This window comes from Thalassophryne amazonica, chromosome 5, assembly GCF_902500255.1.
Source record: "Thalassophryne amazonica chromosome 5, fThaAma1.1, whole genome shotgun sequence".
In the NCBI taxonomy this organism is placed as follows: Eukaryota; Metazoa; Chordata; class Actinopteri; order Batrachoidiformes; family Batrachoididae; genus Thalassophryne; species Thalassophryne amazonica.
The window spans coordinates 12,367,868-12,390,105 of record NC_047107.1 but is presented as its reverse complement, the minus strand read 5'-3'; the positions used below and the strand labels follow the sequence as shown (position 1 = coordinate 12,390,105).

At 40.9% G+C, this 22,238-nt stretch overlaps 1 long non-coding RNA gene across 1 annotated transcript; it reads right to left on the bottom strand.

Annotated features, from left to right (window-relative positions):
• Positions 1–756: 756 nt before the first annotated feature.
• Positions 757–20,814, bottom strand: LOC117509737. The gene is made up of 3 exons (XR_004560486.1): positions 20,677–20,814; positions 13,039–13,041; positions 757–767 (listed from the first exon to the last, which is right to left on the bottom strand). It is a non-coding gene; the product is annotated as an uncharacterized LOC117509737 (long non-coding RNA).
• Positions 20,815–22,238: the final 1,424 nt, after the last annotated feature.

The following is a 22,238-nucleotide window of genomic DNA, read 5'->3' as shown; positions in this document are numbered from 1 at the left end:
TCTTGACCAAGTTTTCACACACTGCAGCAGGGATTTTGATCCACTCCTCCATACAGATCTTCTCTAGATCTTTCAGGTTTGGAGTTTTAGCTCCCTCCAAAGATTTTCTATTGAGTTCAGGTCTGGAGACTGGCCAGGCCACTCCAGGACCTTGAAATCCTTCTTACGGAGCCCCTCCTTAGTTGCCCTGGCTGTGTGTTTGGGGTCATTGTCATGCTGGAAGACCCAGCCATGACCCATCTTCAATGCTCTTACTGAGGGAAGGAGGTTGTCTGCCAAAATCTTGCAATACATGACCCCATCCATCCTCCCATCAATACGGTGCAGTTGTCGTCTCCCCTTTGCAGAAGAGCACCCCAGAGTATGATGTTTCCACCCCCATGCTTCACAGTTGGGATGGTTTTCTTGGGGTTGTTCTCATCCTCTAAACATGGTAAGTGAAGTTGATTCCAAAAAGCTCTATTTTGGTCTCATCTGACCACATGACCTTCTCCCATGCCTCCTCTGGATCTTCCAAATGGTCACTGGTGAACTTCAAACGGGCCTGGACATGTGCTGGCTTGAGCAGGGGGACCTTGCTGCCCTGCAGGATTTTAAACCATGACAGCATCATGCATTACTAATGTAATCTTTGTGACTGTGGTCCCAGCTGTCTTCAGGTCATTGAACAGGGCCTCCTGTGTAGTTCTGAGCTTTGTCAGAATCATCCTTACCCCACAAAGTGAGATCTTGCATGGAATCCCAGACCGAGGGAGATTGACAGTCATCTTGTGTTTCTTCCACTTTCTAATAAATAATCATAACAGTTGTTGTCTTCTACCAAGCTGCTTGCCTGTTGTCCTGTAGTCCATCCCAGCCTTGTGCAGGCAGACAGTTTTGTCCCTGGTGTCCTTAGACAGCTCTTTGGTCTTGGCTATGGTGGACAGGTTGGAGTGATTTGATTGAGTGTGTGAACAGGTGTCATTTATGTTGTGTGGGCTGCTGAAGAGGAGGTACTGCTGGCCCACCACCACCAGAGGGCGCCCTGTCTGGAGTGCGGGCTCCAGGCACCAGAGGGCGCTGCCGCCTCACAGGAGCAGCCAGGGTGACAGCTGTCACCCATCACCTGAGACGAGACAGCTGATATCAATCAACAGGGAGGTATATCAGCAGGACGACATCTCCACCTCATTGCCGAGATATCGCTCTACCAAGGAGGTAATGTATCCAGCCAAACAAATCATCTTTTGACCATTAAATACTTTTTGCCTTTACACAGAAAGAGAAAAGACAGCAGGAGACTGTATTTTGGATAAGTACTCACATTCCTGCACTCACCTGTATTTTCCTGACAAGAGGTGGAGGTGGTGTTTCCACCCTGTGTGTTGCTGGGTGCAGCCGCACCCACACCTGACTGTTTCTGTTCCTTGCCAGCAGTACCGGATCCGACGAGCGGAGGCAGTGGCCACCTGGGGTTCGGGACTTGGCGGCTCCAGTATCCCCGGGGTTCGGTGGCAGAGGAAATCGGGTGGTTCCGGTTCGACTCGGACAGACGTCTCCTATCGTCGAGCCTGCCCACACGACACCTTTGGAATTCGGTTACTGCTGTATTTGTAATCTGTTGTGTTTGTTGTGTGGATTCACAACAGTAAAACTTTGTGATTTGACTTTCTCCATTGTCCGTTCATTTGCGCCACCTGTTGTGGGTCCGTGTTCCTACACTTTCCCAACAATTTATACAAGTAACAAGTTCAAACAGGTGTAATTAATACAGGTAAAGAGTGCAGAATAAGAGGGCTTCTTAAAGAAAAATTAACAGGTCTGTGTGAGCCAGAATTCTTGCTGGTTGATAGGTGTTCAAATACTTATTTGTAGCAGTAACATACAAATAAATTATCAAAAAAATCATACATTGTGATTTCTGGATTTATTTTTTTTAGATTATATCTCTCACAGTGGACATGCACCTAAGATGAAAATTTCAGACCCCTCCATGATTTCTAAGTGGGAGAACTTGCAAAACCGCAGGGTGCTCAAACACTTATTTTCCTCACTGTATTTAGATATACCTTAGTATACTAGCATCGTTCTACCTTAGAATTGGAATATAATATATAAGATATACCTACTGAATTTTCATGTCTGTTACATCACATCACCACGTGACACTTCCTGCTCTGTGTTCGCGAAAATGGCACTGGCAAAACAGAGCTGGACTTTACAAGAGACAACACCCCTCCTCAACGTATTAAAATAATTTAAAATAAGTGGAAAAGCTTGACGGACGTAAGTTGGCAGCACAGACTTCTTGTGTCCGGAGTCAGCAGGTCAGTTGAGCAAATTAAAAACTGCTGGGAAGCAACGAGCGCTTTCTACAAGGACAAACTTAAAACAACCAGAAGTGGCACAGCTCCAACTAGCTTCTCTTATTGTGACTTAATGAGGAAATAATCGGAGGACGACCGCTCTTCAAGGAGCACACTGGAGTAGAAGTCAGTTTTCCACTGGAGGAAATTTCACCCGAGATAACGGAAAGCCTGGAGGTAAGTACTGATAAAATCACGCAAACACAACATTCCTCTTTTTTTTTTTTTTTTTACGAGACACACTTTGAGCCAAATGTGTGGATTTAGTTCCAGTTAATGATGGAGATTCATGTTAATTTGTCCCGTAAGTTTATTAGTGGAGTAAAGTGCATGAACACAGTCTGTCATCCAGTTAACCAACACTCTTTATCCTAGTTCACTTTAGTACATCATGTTAATTACTGCTCTCATATATACAGATGATGACGATGATGATGATGATGTAAACAACATGTCGGAGGAGATTGATGACAGCAGCTCTCCACAACCTGAAGACCACACAGAGGAGGCTCCAGCCAAAAAAGTGAGTTTTTTAAAGAGTAACATGCTGCAAAATAAAACCACGGTGAGTTCTTGAAATTTTCTGTAGAGCTTGTTGAAAAAATAACATTCAAAGCCACTGCATATTTATTTATTTATTTATTTGGAGTGCTTCATTTTTTAGAAATGGTAATATTACAAAGTTCCAGCAGAATATGACAGTTAATGTCCTTTAAACAGTTGAGACACAAACATATTTTCATTTCAATTTTGTTTTCCTGTTTTGAGGTTTGTGAAGTCAAAAGCCGTGCGAATGAGTTACAACACATTTGAATACAGAAGCAGGATGATTCTTTGGTAAAATACACAACTGAGAGATCCACAAAGAGAAAAACAAACATTTTTTTTCTTTGCTAACTGAAATTATACATTCTTTCTAGATCGAAAGCCATCATCTGGTTATGCCAAGCTCCTGGGTGATCGGTCAGCTCAGAAGAGATCTTTCCTGTACAGTATGCAACAGCAGCACAAGATTAATCTGGAAAGACAAGAGAGGCTTCTTTCCAAGTTTATGGATGAAAGTACCCACTCAACTGAACGCATTATAGGGCAACTGTTTGATGGCCTTTGGGCTCTCCTTTCTCATTCCTACTCATCAGCTCCACATTTAAAGTGGGCCCAAAAAGTATTTAGTCAGCCCCTGATTGTGCAAGTTCTCCTAGTTAGAAAGATGACAAAGGTCTGTAATTTTCATCATAGGTACACTTCATGAGAGACAAAATGAGAAAAAAAAAATCCAGGAAATCGCATTGTAGGATTTTTAAAGAATTTATTTGTAAATTATGGTGGAAAATAAGTATTCAGTCAATAACAAAAGTTCAACTCAATACTTTGTAACATAATCTTTGTTGGCAATGAAACGTTTCCTGTAAGTCTTCACCAGGTTTGCACACACTGTAGCTGGTATTTTGGCCCATTCCTCCATGCAGATCTCCTCTAGAGCAGGTATGTTTTGGGGCTGTCGCTGGGCAACATGGACTTTCAACTCCCTCAACAAATTTTCTATGGGGTTGAGGTCTGGAGACTGGCTTGGCCACTCCAGGAGCTTGAAATGCTTTTTACGGAGCCACTCCTTCATTGCCCGAGCAGTGTGTTTGGGGTCACTGTCATCCTGGAAGACAAAGCCACGTTGCATCTTCTATGCTCTCACTGATGGAAGGAGGTTTTGACTTAAAATCTCATGATCCATGGCCACATTCATTCGTCCCTTAACACGGATCAGTCGCCCTGTCCCCTTTGCAGAAAAACAGCCCCAAAGCATGATGTTTCCACCCCTATGCTTCACAGTAGGTATGGTGTTCTTGGAATGCAACTCATTTTTTGGTTTTGGTTTCATCTGACCACATGATTTTCTCCCAGTCCTCTTCTGAATCATCCATATGCTCTCTGGCAAATTTCAGACAGGCCTGGACATGTACTGACTTAAGCAGGGGGACATGCCTGGCACTGCAGGATTTGAGTCCCTCTCTGTGTAGTGTGTAGCCTTTGTTACTTTGGTCCCAGCTCTCTGCAGGTCATTCATCAGATCCCTCCATGTAGTTCTGGGATTTTTGTTCACCGTTCTCATTGACCCCACAGGATGAGATCTTGCGTGGAGTCCCAGATCGAGGGAGATTATCAATGGTCTTGTATGTCTTCCATTTTCTTACAATTGCTCCCACAGTTGATTTATTCACACCGACCTGCTTGACTATTGTAGATTCACTCTTCCCAGCCTGGTGCTGGTCTACAATTTTCTTCCTGGTGTCGACAGCTCATTTGGTCTTGGCCATGGTTGAGTTTGGAGTCTGACTGTTTGAGGCTGTGGATAGGTATCTTTTATACAGATAACGAGTTCAAACAGGTGCCATTAATACAGGTAAGAGGTGGAGGACAGAAGAGCTTCTGAAAGAAGAAGTTACAGGTCTGTGAGAGCCAGAAATCTTGCTTGTTTGTGGGTGACCAAATACTTATTTTCCACCATAATTTACAAATAAATTCTTTAAAAATCCTATAATGTGATTTCCTGGATTTTTTTTTCTCATTTTGTCTCTCACAGTTGAAGTGTACCTATGTTGAAAATGACAGACCTCTCTCATCTTTCTAAGTAGGAGAACTTGCACAATCACGGACTGACTAAATACTTTTTGGCCCCACTGTACATGAACAAAGTTAGTCTAGGACCTCGCTGAGACAAGCATGTAACAGCCCTAAAATGACCACTCTTCCCAAGTGTAGCTTCAAATACAGCTGTATTTTCTAAACTGCAGCAGCTATAGATTTTCCAAGGTACTCAATATGCTCAGAATGACCAATGCATGTTTAGAAGGGTCATAGAAGAGTGTAAAATTTCTAATTTTGATATTTTAAGAAAAAAAACAATAGGTCAAATGACCTATATACAGTATATATATATATATATATATATCGTCACATATTTAGTATGTTAAACTTTCTGTTGTGGATGTTCCTTGATAATCTTTAAAACATTTAAGACCTCTAGATACTGCTGTCTGCCAAAGATACAAGGTTTGTTTTGTATTTTCCAGTTTAAATGCAAATTCCATTAATAACAGTATGATTGAAAATAAAAATTTCATATTTGGAAAATGTTCATTTTCGTAATACGTTGACCCATTTATTTTAGCCATTTTCTCTTAAAATATCAAAACAGAAATTTTACAATTTTCTTTGACCCTCCCAAAGATGTACTGGTCATTTTCAACATGTTCAACACCTTGGAAAATCTCTAGCTGCTGTTGTTTAGAAAATACAGCTGTATTTGAAGTAACACTTGGGATGAAAAAGGGCGTGGGAATTTTGAGCTGTTTGTCCTGGATAGAAATCTTTGCACATATCTCAAGTTGTTCATTGGGGTCATATTAGTCTAGAACAGGTGAGTTAACCTCTGCTAAATGATGTGCACACGTGTCTCAGCTAGGTCCTCTACTACGTAAGTCCACTATTTCATCACCAATCACAGTGAGCCACCTGCCACATCGGCACACTCAGAATAATCAAAATAACAGTGGAAACTTTAACTACAGCCCATGCAACATGTAGAAATTGAATATAAGAAACTGGCCCTGATGTTTCCTTTCTTTAATTTTTTTCCTGGAAGTATGTTATTTTGCTGACAAAGAGCCACCTTTAGGGTTTGGTTTTATGATCTGACTTCAAGGTAACGCCAGTTTAAGAAGTAATGCCAAGCTCTGATAGAAGTGAATAAAAGTTTTTAGCACTATAGTTTATTTTAACCAGATTGTTGTGGTCCTACCAGGTTTTTATTTTATATATGTATACAGAAGAAAGTTGTATTCACTTTAATAAAAAAGAGAAAATGTGTTTGTCATATTTTTTAAATTATTATTTTGTTAATGGAGATGACCATTTCAGAGAGAGAAGTGATTGAACATGTACTCCTTAAATGCCACCGTTGTGAACGGCTCTGCATCAAGACTTGTGGTCCAGGCTGAAGAAAGATGCCATCAAAGTGACCAGCGTTCTCCAACCAGTTGTTGCTTGCATTGTTCCTCTCATTTTGACAGAAAATATGAAGTGCAAAGCAGGTTGCTATCACAACTGGTGTAAAGGTGAAGTGAAAATTGCTTCTCTTTCAGTAGCACCCTCCACCTCAACTTCAAAATCCCTGAAGTGTTTTCTACTCCTACACAGAGTGAGCTGAGGTTCACATTAACAGATTTCTCCTCTGGGGTCAGACGTGTAGGATTTATGTGGCCTTTCAGCAACCAGTCCAGCGGATCTGCAGGGTCACCACTTATTTGTAGTTGTACATCTTCTCCCTCAGTGTTTTTCACACCCTAAAACAGAATTTTTTTTATTTTTATTCTTATATCTTAATTAGTAATTTTGTCCTTAAGAATAAATCAGGGGAACAAAGCACAGGGTGTAGTAGATATGACATTTTTTTCTTCTTAAAAGTTTGAAAGGTACCTTTAGCAGGAGATGAGCTCTGAGTAAAGGTCTGAATGGCACAAAACATTGGAATCTTGGGTTTTTGTTGAGTAAAGTAAGTAGGAAATGTAAAAAGACCTCACACACAAGGTTTGTTTCATTTATTCATGAAACTGCTTTATTGTCATATTTTGAAATAGTTCATTGTTTAAAATAAATTTAGTGAGATTTCACAGAGGGCTCTACCTAAAAGCCACAGAAAAAGTTAGCAGAAGTCATAAAAGTGGTAGCTGTAATGTTATTGATTGTGGGTCAATGAAAACGACAGACCTTCAGAAATAACCTACCTGCATGTGGCTGTGTGTCCCGTCAGTTAGTCCCATTATTTGAGGGATATGATGTGTTTCCTCAAAGCTCTGGCTGATCTCCAAGGCTTCATTTTCATTTGACTTGTGAATCAGCTGTTTAAAAATGTCCTCTGGGGTCCGAGGGCATTTTTTGGACAGTTCACTCGCCTGGCATAAATGTTTAATTATTGCTGTTAAAAGCTCACCCTATATCCCACAATCAACTAGTATGTCTCTTTATTTCAGGACAACCTGTACTTTCAGAATATATACAGTAGTGATCAGAATAATAGTAGTCACTTTTGCTTATGGAAGTCTGTTCTCTGCTGCTCACTTGTGTTCTCCTTTTGTCTGCATGTTCTTGTTGTGTAATCAGTTCAGGTGTGTCTCATTAGTTCAGCTGGTTATTTAAGGTCACATTTTGAGTTAGTCTTTGCTGGCCCATTGTTTGTTGCTCATGCTTCTCATGTAATGGTAGTATGTATAATACTGATCATTGACATTCTTTAAGGTTATTTGTTAGTTAATATGTTCAGGTCACTCCCATGGGCTCTAAGTGTTCAGGGTTAGTTTGTATTTTAGTTGAGACCTTCCCCACTCCTGCTGTTTTTGACACCTCGCCCTTAATGGGATAAAGACTGTATTTTTGTTGAATCCTTTCACTCTTCTGTCATGTGTTTGATACCACACCCCTATTGGATATAGACCGTGTTTTTGTTGAATCCTTACCTACTCCTTTTTTTGTATGTTTGGCTCACTGACTGTGTATCAAACCTTGACATTTTTTTGAACTCACCTCCTGTGTTTGGGCTGTCTCGCATACCGAGCAACTTTATGTTATCAGGGAACAATTTCCAAATATTAACACCTTTAACAGAAACACTGACTTTTTACTGTAGTTCAAATCTTCAGTTTTTTAAATAATAATGTTCCTCGCAAATTATGACTGGAGTCCCTCATTTTGAACAGGTCCTGGACATGTTGTGATAAAGATTTTTTTTTTTTTTTTTCCATTAAACATAATGTGCATTAAGCTATAGTCAATCAGGTCCCAAAATTTTAAAATGTTTAAACAGATATGGTTTATTACTAATAATTCTTATGGCTTTCTTTTGTAGTAATAATACTGAATTTGTATTTGTTTTGTAGGTGGTTCCCCAAACATCAATGCAATATGTCATGTACGGAACTAGTAATGAACGATATAAGGTAACTAATGACCGATGGGGGAGGAAGTATTGTGCTTTATACAAAATGACATTTTTGATTTAACATAATTTATGTGTTTTCCAACTCAATTTCTCATCAATACAAACCCCGAGAAATTTAGTTTCATTTACAAATTTAATTTCAGTATTGTGCACTAGTAAATTCATAGATAAATTCCTGAGTTTATTTCCAAATGTGATACAGTTTGTTTTACCAAAATTAAGCGATAATTTATTTGAATTTGGATATGTCATTCAATGCGCATATTAAACAAATACGAGGTCTGTCCATAACTTATAGGTCCTTTTTATTTTTTTCAAAAACTATATGGATTTCATTCATATGTTTTTACGTCAGACATGCTTGAACCCTTGTGCGCATGCGTGAGTTTTTCCACGCCTGTCGGTGACGTCATTCGCCTGTGAGCACTCCTTGTGGGAGGAGTCGTCCAGCCCCTCGTCGGAATTCTTTTGTCTGAGAAGCTGCTGAGAGACTGGCGCTTTGTTTGATCAAAATTTTTTCTAAACCTGTGAGACACATCGAAGTGGACATGGTTCGAAAAATTAAGCTGGTTTTCGGTAAAGATTTTAACAGCTGATGAGAGATTTTGAGGTGATACTGTCGCTTTAAAGACTTCCCACGGTGCGAGACGTCGCTCAGCGCTCTCAGGCGCCGTCGTCAGCCTGTTTCAAGCTGAAAACCTCCACATTTCAGGCTCCATTGATCCAGGACGTCGTGAGAGAACAGAGAAGTTTCAGAAGAAGTCGGTTTCAGCATTTTATCCGGATATTCCACTGTTAAAGGAGATTTTTTTAATGAAAGACGTGCGGACGGGTCCGCGCGTCGGGACGCAGCCGACGCGGTGCGGCGGCACAGGAAAAACACCTCCGTGTTGATAACCATTTGTAAAATCCAGGCGGCTTTTGATGGCTTTCAGTGGAGTGAGTATATGAGAAATTGTTTAACAGCTGGACATGTTCCAACTTGTCCTTAAGGCTTCCAACAGAGGTGTTTTTCCTGTGGCGGAGCGTCGCGGCGGCTCTGAGCCGATGCTGCAATCCGCCCGCACGTCTTTCATTAAAAAAATCTCCTTTAACAGTGGAATATCCGGATAAAATGCTGAAACCGACTTCTTATGAAACTTCTCTGTTCTCTCACGACGTCCTGGATCAATAGAGCCTGAAATGTGGAGGTTTTAAGCTTGAAACAGGCTGACGACAGCGCCTGAGAGCGTTGCGCGACGTCTCGCACCGTGAAAAGTCCTTAAAGCGACAGTCTCACCTCAAAATCTCTCATCAGCTGTTAAAATTTTTTACCGAAAACCAGCTTAATTTTTCGAACCATGTCCACTTCGATGTGTCTCACAGGTTTAGAAAACATTTTGATCAAACAAAGCGCCAGTCTCTCAGCAACTTCTCAGACAAAGGAATTCCGACGAGGGGCTGGACGACTCCTCCCACAAGGAGTGCTCACAGGCGAATGACGTCACCGACAGGCGTGGAAAAACTCACGCATGCGCACGAGAGTTCAAGCATGTCTGACGTAAAAACATATGAATGAAATCCATATAGTTCTTGAAAAAAATAAAAAGGACCTATACTTTATGGACAGCCCTCATATGTAGGACTGCTTTTTTGCATTTGCGCAATATCTCTAAAATTAGAAAGGTCTTGTCTCAGAGTGATGCTGAAAAACTAATTCATGCATTTATTTCCTCTAGGCTGGACTGTTGTAATTCATTATTATCAGGTTGTCCTAAAAGTTCCCTGAAAAGCCTTCAGTTAATTCAAAATGCTGCAGCTAGAGTGCTAACAGGGCCTAGAAGGAGAGAGCATATCTCACCCATATTGGCCTCTCTTCATTGGCTTCCTGTTAATTCTAGAATAGAATTTAAAATTCTTCTTCTTACTTATAAGGTTTTGAATAATCAGGTCCCATCTTATCTTAGGGACCTCATAGTACCATATCACCCCAATACAGCGCTTCGCTCTCAGACTGCAGGCTTACTTGTAGTTCCTAGGGTTTGTAAGAGTAGAATGGGAGGCAGAGCCTTCAGCTTTCAGGCTCCTCTCCTGTAGAACCAGCTCCCAATTCAGATCAGGGAGACAGACACCCTCTCTACTTTTACGATTAGGCTTAAAACTTTCCTTTTTGCTAAAGCTTATAGTTAGGGCTGGATCAGGTGACCCTGAACCATCCCTTAGTTATGCTGCTATATACTTAGACTGCTGGGGGGTTCCCATGATGCACTGTTTCTTTCTCTTTTTGCTCTGTATGCACCACTCTAAATTTAATCATTAGTGATTGATCTCTGCTCCCCTCCAATCCAAAGCATGTCTTAATCTCTGCTCCCCTCCACAGCATGTCTTTTTCCTGGTTCTCTCCCTCAGCCCCAACCAGTCCCAGCAGAAGACTGCCCCTCCCTGAGCCTGGTTCTGCTGGAGGTTTCTTCCTGTTAAAAGGGAGTTTTTCCTTCCCACTGTCACCAAGTGCTTGCTCGCAGGGGGTCGTTTTGACCATTGGGGTTTTTCCGTAATTATTGTATGGCTTTGCCTTACAATATAAAGTGCCTTGGGGCAACTGTTTGTTGTGATTTGGCGCTATATAAATAACATTGATTTTGATTTGATTTGAATCAAACCATTCTTTGAACTTCTGTAGTTCCCTCTCCATCAAGTCCAGAACCTATCCCAAATGATCCCCACTACAAAACACAGCCGTGTTATCAGCAAACAAAATGCAATTCACAAATTTTGAAACCAAACATATGTCATTAATATACAAAAGAAACAACAAAGGCCCAAGGACTGAGCCCTGGGGCATCGTACACGTACACTTCAAAAATTCAGAATTTACCCCACCAACATGAACATACTGATACCTATTGTGCAGATAACTTGCTATCCAATTGTGATCTAATCCTCTGATACCATACTTCCATAGTTTATCCAGTAATAAGGTGTGATCTGTGGTATCAAATGCTTTCTGTAAGTCGAAAAAAATGCAACAGTATATTGCTTGTTTTCTGTTACATTCATAATATGTTTCAATGTAGTCCAGTTTTTTTTCTAAATCCATATTGTTGCTCATTTAGTATGTGATATTTAGATATAAAATCATTTAACCTCTTAATAAATACGTTTTCCAAAATTTTTGAAAACTGAGGTAACAATGAGATTGGCCTATAGTTTGAAAAAAAACATGTTTGTCACCGGATTTGAACAGCTGTGTTACTTTAGCTATTTTCATTTTGGAAGGAAATCTCCCAGTCATTAATGACAAATTACAAATATAAGTTAGAGGCTTAGCAAAACAAGCAATATTTTATCAAAAACATGTCAAAATTGTCACAATCTGTAGATTTTTTTTCCTTTTATGAATTAATTCAGCACACACAGTCCGAAACAACAACAAAAAACTTACAACGAAGAAAGAAAATTACAATGCATCTGTGTGCCTGAAAGGGTATAGGCAGAAGCAGATCTTATTAATGCCTAGCCCTTTAACCAAAAATAAAATTATCTAGTCCAAAAGGAGTGGGAGGAAGTAAAAACTCCAACTATTCCCATTCCCATTTTCAAGCACTTCAGCTTAAAGGACACAATAAGAAAGCTACCAAACAAATTTACATTTACAACTGGCAACACACAAAACTCATCCTTCTTCAGCAGATACATATCTTGAAAACATCATGTCTTTATATTGATTTGTAAACTGATTGATATTCAGACATCGTTTGAGTTCATCCATCAGGTTATTCCATATTATAGGGCCACACATGGACACACAGAAGCCATTCCTGGGAGTCCAAGCGCCAGCAATTTTTGTTGTGTGGGCCACCAGAAGAGAATGTACTGCTGGCCCACCACCAAAGGGCGCCCTGCCTGAAGTGCGGGCTTCAGGCACGAGAGGGCGCTGCCGCCACGGACACAGCCGGGAGTGACAGCTGTCACTCATTAATTCCTGACAGCTGTCACACATTCTTCATCATCGCACTCCATAAAGACCAGACGTCATCTCCACCTCATCGCCGAGATATCATACTTCATTGGAGGTAATATCCTCAGCCGTTTGTGTCTTTTGCAATATATCTGTATATTGTGAGTGTTTGCAGGAGTACCGGTTCCTTTTTCTGTGGAGGCTGAGTGAGTGTAGGATGGCACTCTTTTCCCCTGAGGAATCACTGCGGTACTCTGCAACATATTGAGTGAGAGGTGGAGGTGGCATTCCCACCGCTGTTGTTACTGGGTGTACACACACCCACACTTGACTGTCTTTGTTCTTCGCCAGCAGTACCAGATCCGACAGTCGGGGACGGTGATCACCTGGGAATTTGGGACTTGGCGGCTCCAGTATTCACCAGGTTCTGTGGGGACGGAAATCGTGTGGTTCCGGCTCTTCTCAGGACAGACGTCTTCTATCCTCGAGCCTGCCCACACGTCACCTTTGTAATTTGACTGTAATTATATTCTGAGATTGTCTGTATGTTCGTTGTGCACGTTTCACAACATTAAATTGTTACCTTTTGGCTCATCTATTGACCGTTCATTTGCGCCCCCTGTTGTGGGTCCGTGTCACTACACTTTCACAACAATTTTAAAATGATACAAGCCCTGCAAATGATATTTTCCCTCTCTCTCAGTAAAAAATTCTTGAATTCTAAAGGGCACTTGTTTATTTTTCACTTTGTACATTAATTGAACAGTCTTGAACAAAATCATATCATTAAGTTTTAATATTGGAGATTTAATGGGTTGGTGTGGTCACGATAACCTGCATTATGAATTGTTCTTAATGCTCTTTTTTGAAGAATGAATAATGGCTGCACAGTAATTTTATAAATGTTGTGTTATGGATAAGACGCGGATTGCGGAGCGGTCCAGTATCTGACTGAACCCAGCATGAAATAATCAGAAGCAGTTCCAAAAAGAAAACACATGTATTTTTCTCCCTTTGTGCTATACATGAAATACTAAATAATTAAAGTTCTGGTGAGGTGAAAAGGCGGCGCGCTCTCTCAGCGTCTCAACAGTCGGAGTCCGAATGTTCAGGACTCAGGAGTTCCGCCAACACCCCCCCCCCCCAGGTGACTTTCCCAGACTGTACTCTGCGAATGAGGAACAGATGAAATATTGTTTAGAGGCAAACTTATCAGCTACACGTTTAGGTCTGGTTTCAAAACTTAGTTCAAAGAGGCTGCTGCTCACAGCTAGTGGAGGATCATTAATCCGCACGCCACTGCCGCGAGGAGCACGCCAAACAATTTCCACCAATAATTACTTATAGCTGCGTATAAACGCCAATTTACATTCACGGATAAACCTTTCAGAATATTCACCTCTGTCATGTGCTGACAATGTTTGCCTCTCACCCTCATCCTCCTTCACAGGCGCGATGTCAGACTCTGAAACGGCCCTCAGCGTCCCCACACGGTCGTCACAAGGTCGTATTCTCCGGCAATCTTATCCAACTCACTGCTGGTTTAAATGTAGTTCTTCATCACTACATTGGTACCAGCTGGAAGTCCTCAGATCTGCACGTGAACATCACAGGTGTCGTGGATTGTCCTGATAGAGAGCCGCACGAGAATGCAACAGATGCAGCCAATCATCGTAACAGAGGAGAGAGACTCTTCTGCAGCACATTTTCCTCAGAGAACAGCCCCAAATCACCTGGGAAGGAAAATAAACACAAAACAACCCAACCTTGTCCAGCCAAACCCCCCAACACACAACATGTTGCCCCAAAGTAACTCAGGTAGGGTGCAACCAATGAACAATACAAAGTATGTAGTGCTCTGCAATAAAGAACATACTTTGCTTTATTTAATACTGCAATACTCTTTGATAACTTCTTTTGAACATGTTGAATATGAGCTTTCCAAATCATTTTTTTTATCAATAATGACACCTAAACATGTATTTTCTTTACCCCTTGTATATTTAACTGTATTTGTATGTCTTTTATAATTTCTAAATAACGTTAATTTAGTTTTTGACAAATTTAATGAGAATTTGTTAATATCAAACCATCTCTTAACTTCATAGATTCAGTTCCTAAATCAGATAACAGTTGTTACAGATTTTCTCCTGAGCAAAAGAGTTTTGTGTCATCTGCAAAGAGAACTGCATGTATAAAATAAATAATTTTGGTCCCAACACAGAATTTGGAAGCCCACAAATGATGTCCAGATATGAAGAACAGTAGTCCCCGAGTTTAACAAACTGCTTCTGGTTTTGTAAGTAACTTTTAATCCAACAAAAGCCTTACTTAGGTCAATAAATAAACCTAATACTATTTCCCTTTGGTCCACATGTTTATTGATCTCTTCTATTGAATCGAGCAATGCCAGTGCAGTGTACCTTTTCGCTCTAAAACAATATTGACTTTCATCAAGCAAGTTGTGTCGTTCTATAAATTTATCCACTCTGCTGTTGTAAAGTTTTTCCAATATCTTAGAAAATTGTGACGATAGAGACACAGGCCTGTAGTTAGAAAAAAAAGATGATTGCAACCATATTTAAATAAAGGTATCACTTCTAGTTATCAATATCAATTCTAGTTTGAAATGATTCATTAACAATATATGATAATGTTTTTGCGATTTCAGTAATTATTTGCTTTACTAAGGACATATGTACCTCATTATGATCCGTTGACTTTTTACTTTTACATGTACTAACTACATTAATAATTTCCCTTTCATCTACTGGGCGAAGAAACGTGCGCATTCCTGGTGATTAATTGCTGATTTTCCCATGTGGTCTGTGGAATTTCAGCTGCCAGATCTGGCCCAACATTAGCCAAAAAATTTATTGACACTATTCACTACTTGGCTCATGTTACATTCATCTTTGTTGTAAGTAAGTAAAGTATGTTGGGTAGTTATTTGATTTAGGATTATTTTCTATAATACTATTCAGTATGTTCCATGTTTCTGCCTTTTGCAAGTTTGCATAATATTGCTAAGCTTTTTTGTATGTCTTCTATTTGCTCTCATCCTCAAATGTGAGTTTTAAGAATTGCTTGTACAAAAAATGTTTTATTCTTATTGGCATTCAGCAGTCCCTTTGTGATCCAGGGTTTAGCAGCATTATTTAATAGTGAGGATGCATGAATAGGATAATATCAAGACTGAGCTTTCTCTGTGATGCATTGATCCAAAAATCCAAGATAGCCCAGACCCACAGGCTGTGTGGTTTTGGAGAGGAGTTTCAGCTCCTCTCCATTTTGGGGTATGACAACAAAATTGATGTCTATCCTCAGGGTTTCGAAGTCAAGGATTTCATTTGTGCCTATTATTTCCACATTAGACTACTAGGTCATGGAGAACATTCAAGATGGCTCACATAGCCAACCACCTGAATCAGGTTTGGCAGGTTTTAATACACAGAGCGACCAAAGAACATTGTGATCAGTCCTTCTTGAAGGATTTCTAACCCTGCTGTCTGTCTGTTTCAGATTCGGTAATGATTCAAGAAATCCGGGGGGTGAATCAGGTGTGTCTCAGCATTGAGTGATGGCATCCATACCCATTCTGACCATAAAAATGCCCGACAGGTGTAGTCTTTGAAACAAAGCTATAGAACATTAATTCCTTAATTGGAATAAGTGGGATCAGAAAATGAACAAAAATGAATCCATGGATGGTGTCAAAGATGTAACATGTGGGTGTTGCTCTCTCTGAGTGCTCCTTCAAGTTTATTATTCTCTTGCTGCCCTGTAAGTTCACAATTCAGTGCATTTCACAGAAGAGAAAGTGACATTCTTGGGCTTTATTTCAGGTTGTTCTTGGGGGGTTGTTCTGTTCTGCTGGGCTGTTTTTCCAGGGGGAAAAAAAAAAAAACCCTCCATTTTAACTCCACATGGAGGTCTCTCTGCTTTTGTGTGTGATGATGTGAGCCCATCAAGTGTTTGACATTTCCATACCTTTCTCCCAGTCGCCACGTTGTCATGGAAATGCACTGGGTGGCGGTGGCTGCAGTGTTACAGTGGAGGGAAGGGTGAGCAATGGGAGGAGGTCATTCACCCTGGCCTCCTTTGTGAGCTTCTGCTCGCTGTTGCTGTGCTGACGAAGAGCACTGTGATTAAAAGTGTATGTGGACTTCAGGCAAAAAAGAAACCCACACACACAAAAAAAACAGGTTATTCAAGTCAGTGAAAAACAACCTTGAGTTGTGTATTATGGTGTTGTACACGATTATACACCAGGTTGCTACAAATTACAAGCAAGCAGCATCATGACATGGGAACTACTGGGCATACTCACAATGGTACTGTGTTCAGTCTATCATATATATATATATATATATATATATATATACATACACACGAGGTCTATTAGAAAAGTATCCGACCGTATTATTTTTCTTCAAAACCATATGGATTTGAATCACGTGTGATTACATCAGACATGCTTGAACCCTCGTGGGCATGCAAGAGTTTTTTCACGCCTGTCGGTTACGTCATTCCCCTGTGGGCAGTCTTTGAGTGAGGAGTGGCCCACCCTCTCGTCATTTTTTCATTGTTTAGGAATGGCTCAGAGACTGCTGCTTTGTTTGATCAAACTTTTTTCAAAACTGTAAGGCACAACTGAGTGGACACCATTCGATAAATTCAGCTGGTTTTCGGTAAAAATTTTAATGGCTGATGAGAGATTTTGGTCTGGTAGTGTCGCTTTAAGGACGGTCCACGGCGCCTGACGGCGATCTGCGCTTCGAGGCGGCAGCGTCTCGCCGTTTCAAGTTGAAAACTTCCACATTTCAGGATCTGTTGACCCAGTAAGTCGTCAGAGAACAGAGAACTTTCAGAAGAAGTCGGCATGAGGAGTTTATTGGGACATTCCATTGTTAACGGACATTTTGTAATGAAAGAACGTGCGGGCAGAGTCGCATGTCGGGCCGGACCCGACCGCGGGGGGTCGCGACAGGAAAAACACCTCCGTTGGAAAATTTAACGGACAAGTTGGAACATGCCCAAGCTGTTAAACAATTTCTCAGTTACTCACTTGTTGAAAGCCATCAAAAGCCGCCTGAATTTTACAAATGGTTTTCAACATGGAGGTGTTTTTCCTGTCACGGCGCACACAGATTCACCGAGTCGTCACGGAAACGACTCGGCGAATTTGCGCGCACGTCTTTCATTACAAAATGACCTTAAACAGTGGAATGTCCGCATAAACTCCTCATGCCGGCCTCTTCTGAATCTTCTCTGTTCTCTCACGACGTCCTGGGTCAACAGAGCCTTAAATTAGGATGATTTCAGCTTGAAACAGGCCGATGACGGCGCCTGGAAGCGCTGCACGACGTCCCGCTCCGTGGGAAGTCCTTACAGCGACAGAAACACCCCATAATCTCTCATCAGCCGTTAAACTTTTCCGAAAACCAGCTGAATTTCTCGAATAGTGTCCACTCGGATATTCCTCACAGGTCCAGAAAAAATTTTGATAAAGCAACGCGCGCCGTCTCGAGCAGCGTGTGAAACAAAGGAATTCAGCCAAGAGGGCGGAACCACATCTCACTCAAGGCCTGCCCACAGGGAAATGACGTCACCGACACACGTGAAAAAACTCACGCATGCGCACGAGGGTTCAAGCATGATTGGTGTAATCGCACGTCAATCAAATCCACATAGTTTTTTTTTATAAAACTGCTGGTTAGTTTTATAAGATACCTCGTATATATATATATATATATAAGGGATAAAAATGGAGGAGTGGGGTATAATTAGTTAAACCTAACAACTAACGCTAGCTCATCAAGCTGGCTGCAGCACCAGTCATCATAGCTAACAATACAGTTCTGTTCTGTTTGGGATGCTAACGTTAATACACACTTTTGTATACATTTGTTGTTATATGTATTTGTTAATACCATTAATGTAGGGTAAAATTACGCTATTGTACTTTGTACAATATTTACTGGCTTTGTTTAACCTTGTTGGCTAGCAAGGTACGGTTGGCTAATCGCTAAATTAACTAGCTATAGTATCTATATATAGATACTATAGCCATCTAGCTATAGTTGGCTTACTTTCGTGATTTACACTTTTATTTTACATGGTGCAGATTTGTAATGGTTCTACAGTTTATGGGTTCTTTAATCGATATCAGCAGATAGTATCTAAGTGTGAGGTTTCCATTAGATAGCATGTAGACCAGGGGTGGGCAACTCGTTCCACAAAGGGCCAAGAAGTCTACAGACTAGGTAAACGTGTACTCCAATCTTCTCATGTATGAATATTTAGGTTTTAGAAGCTAACTCCTATAATATCATGTAGTAACTATATTTCTTGTATATGTTGCTTACTACCCTGATTGTGTAAATATCACTTATATACATGCTGTCCATTTTCTTGAGCTGCTTAGGTGGGTAGGGAGAGTTCCCATCGGATAAAAAAGCTTTTCAACCTACCATTCCTGGTTCTCAAGACCAGACACCTAAGTGGCTCTACTCTACTATTTTTTTTTTTTTTTAGATATTTAGACATACTTTAGTATACACTAGTAGAGTTCTACCTTAGAATTGGAATGTATTATAGAAGGCATACCTTACTGAATTTTCATGTGCTTTATAAAAACAATTTAGCACAAAGATAATATTTAGCTAACAGTTAATTATTACCATTTTAGAAGAGGTTCCAAATAACACCAACTTTTTGCTGGGCCAAGAGGTAAGAACCTATTAAGAACCAGTGATGTCAGTGAGTATGACGGGATTAAGGAAGGGGTTTTTACGACCAATAAAAACTTTGTGCCTGCCATTTGTAAACTCTTTGAAGCAACTGCAACTGAGGATTTGAAAATGTAAGAAATCAGTACAATGGAAGGTTTCCTTTTATTGTGGATATGATCCTTGGAAACAGACTGGCATCCTGACAATCCACCAAGACTACTAAGTTAGAAAGTTCCACTGTTCTCTGTAAGTGTTGTTGTCAGTCATGTCTTTCTTATCTGTATAGCAAACTTTTGTCTCACTTCAACTTTCTGCCTGTGTCTATGTTCATAAAATGACAAATTTGCATGCTTGGGCAATATTAGCGGACAATCTGCAAATCAGAGCTAGTTCAGCAGCTAACAGGCCAACAGTAGTGAACAACTGCACATATTGCACGAGACTTGCACAAACGTCATTTAAACATTACAATTATAGTTGGTACAGTGGAGATGTTTGTGCTTTAACATGTTGTTGTCTTTTTATGATTTATAAAGTTGTATGTCCCAGTGATGACATCATCAATACCATCATGCAGATCTGAACATCTTCACTATGAACCACACGGTAACATTTACAAATAAACATATTTTCTGAACAGCTAGGCCTTTACACTTTCAGATTTTGTTACTGAATAGTCAGATGTTTTTATTTGTCTTTTCATGTATATATCTCCATGTAATGTTGAAGGTACACACACTTTGACAGTCAAACTTATCTGGTGTTGTGGACTGCAACACAGACAAAAACGTCAACATCTGCTTTGATGAAAGTATTATTACAGTGCATCCGGAAAGGCGTCATTTTTTTTTTCCACATTCAAAATTCTATACACATTACCCCATGATGTCAATGTGAGAAAAAGTTTTATTATTTTTTTGTGTGTGTGTGTGTGTGTGTGTGTGTGTGTGTGTGTGTGTGTGTGTGTGTGTGTGTGTGTGTGTGTGTTTGAGACATTGGCAAATTTATTAAAAAAAAAAACCAAACAAACAAGAAATCACATGTACATTAGTATTCACAACCTGTGCCATGAAGGTCAAAATTGAGCTCAGATGCATCCTATTTCCATTGATCGTCCTTGAGATGTTTCTACAGCTTCATTGGGCACCGCAGTCTTGTTTGATGGCGGGTGTTAAAGGTGTAAAATATGACGCATATGATGTAATTTCTCTACTTCTGGGGAAAAACAGCATTTTTCTGCGTTTTTGAGCAAATTGCACTCAAACAAAGTGAAAATGCAAAGAAAAAGTGACAATGCGGTGGGAAAGTGGACATGTGCTGTGGTTTGTTTATGAGCCAGAGCTCAAGGCGGTTTTGCAGGCGAGAGAATGCAGCTACTCTGGTTAGCTGTGTAGGCTAACACTTAATGACAGGATGTCTCCCACTTGCTTTGTCTTCCCTTCTCCACTGGGAACCGAAAAAACCCACTTTTCGCGACTGCTTCGGCGATTGCAGCCAAAAACAAAACAGTGCACCTGTATATTGCACAATGGGACTGGCTGTCCCCATAAGTGGTCAAATCCCGTGATATCACACAGGGTTCAAACAAGACTGCAGTGCCCTGTTGGAGTCCACCTGGGGCAAATTCAGTTGACTTGACATGATTTGGAAAGAGACACACCTGTCTACACATACCAAGCATGAAGTCAAAGGAATTGTCTGTAGATCTCAGAGACAGGGTTGTCTTGAGACACACATCTGGGGAAGGGTACAGAAACATTTCTACTGCTTTGAAGATCCCAACGACCAAAGTGGCTTCCATCATCTGTAAATGGAAAAAGTTCAGATCCACCTTCCTAGAGCTGGCCGCCCATCTAAACTGAGTGATCGGAGGAGAAGGGCCTTAGTCAGCGAGATGAGCAAGAACTTGATGGTCAGTCTGTCAGAGCTCCAGTATTCCTCTGTGGAAAGAGTAGAACCTTCCAGAAGGACAACCATCTCTGCAGTAATCCACCAATCAGGTCTGTATGGTAGCGTGGCCAGACAGAAGCCACTCCATTGTAAAAGGCATATGGTAGCCCACCTGGAGTTTGCCAAAAGGCACCTGAAGGACTCTCAGAGCAAGAGGAACAAATCAGTCAGTGCATCTCTGTGATGCGTTAATGTGCACTGCGGCCCTGTGGATGGGATCAAACAGCCATGATGACATGAAAATTCAGATGAATCCTCTGACACATGAGGTGGACTGTCAATGGATGTGTGATTACATGCACAATCTGGACATGATACCACAATCACAGGCATTTCGAAAGGGTCAGTGCATCTCAGAGCCATGCGAGTTGCCATGCCTCTGAGGCACACAGATCTCTCGCCCACCCGTGTTTGTGCATCGCAGCGCATCGCCTCACCTACTCAGCTGATTTCCAGAGAGGTGGAGAGAGAGACAGAGAGAGAAAGCAAGAGACAGCCAAAAGATGTTTTTCTATTTATTTTTTGCTCTATGTAACACTTGCTTTGACAATGAAAACTTGTGTTTCCCATGTCAATAAAGCTTAATTGAAACATAACATTGAAGCTGTAACTTAGGGGGAGAGAGAGAGGGAATGAAGCACACTGATCGCATGTCATGCCCTCTGAACAGCTGATTTCCAGAGAGAGAGAGAGAGAGAGAGCTTTCAGCATATTTGCTGTGCATTGTAGGGTTTCCTGCTGGGTTCATTGTTATATTTTTTAATGTTGTCATGTTTCGTATTTCGTGGTGTGCTGCATGTGACCTACACGAATCATTTCAGCCTGCTCCAAACCACATTCTGGCTAATCAAATGGCATTTGTACACGGCTGTACGACTGCTGTTCGGATTGCCTTAATTGTCTGTCCCGTGCAATTGCAGCTCGACTTTTATTTGTTTTGCTAATTAGTGAGATTTGTACAGCATTCATGGTCTCGTGTGATGGGGCCCTTAACCGTACACAACTAAACAAAAATGATTATGCCCTCCTCTAGGGCAGACGGCATACAGCGATAGGCTTTCCTTCACTGTGTTTGTCTGTGTGTCTATGTGCAGCTTGTGAAGGTGATAACTTGAGAACAAATGACAGCAGGTCTGCTAAACTTGCTGCACGGGTTCCTCTTTTGAGGACATCATGAGTTTGCATGTGGGTTGCCCTGACCTACTTCTCAAGGTCACAGAGGTGAACACAGGATGTGATGACCTTGTGGATACCACACTGGATAAACCTACTAACTTCAG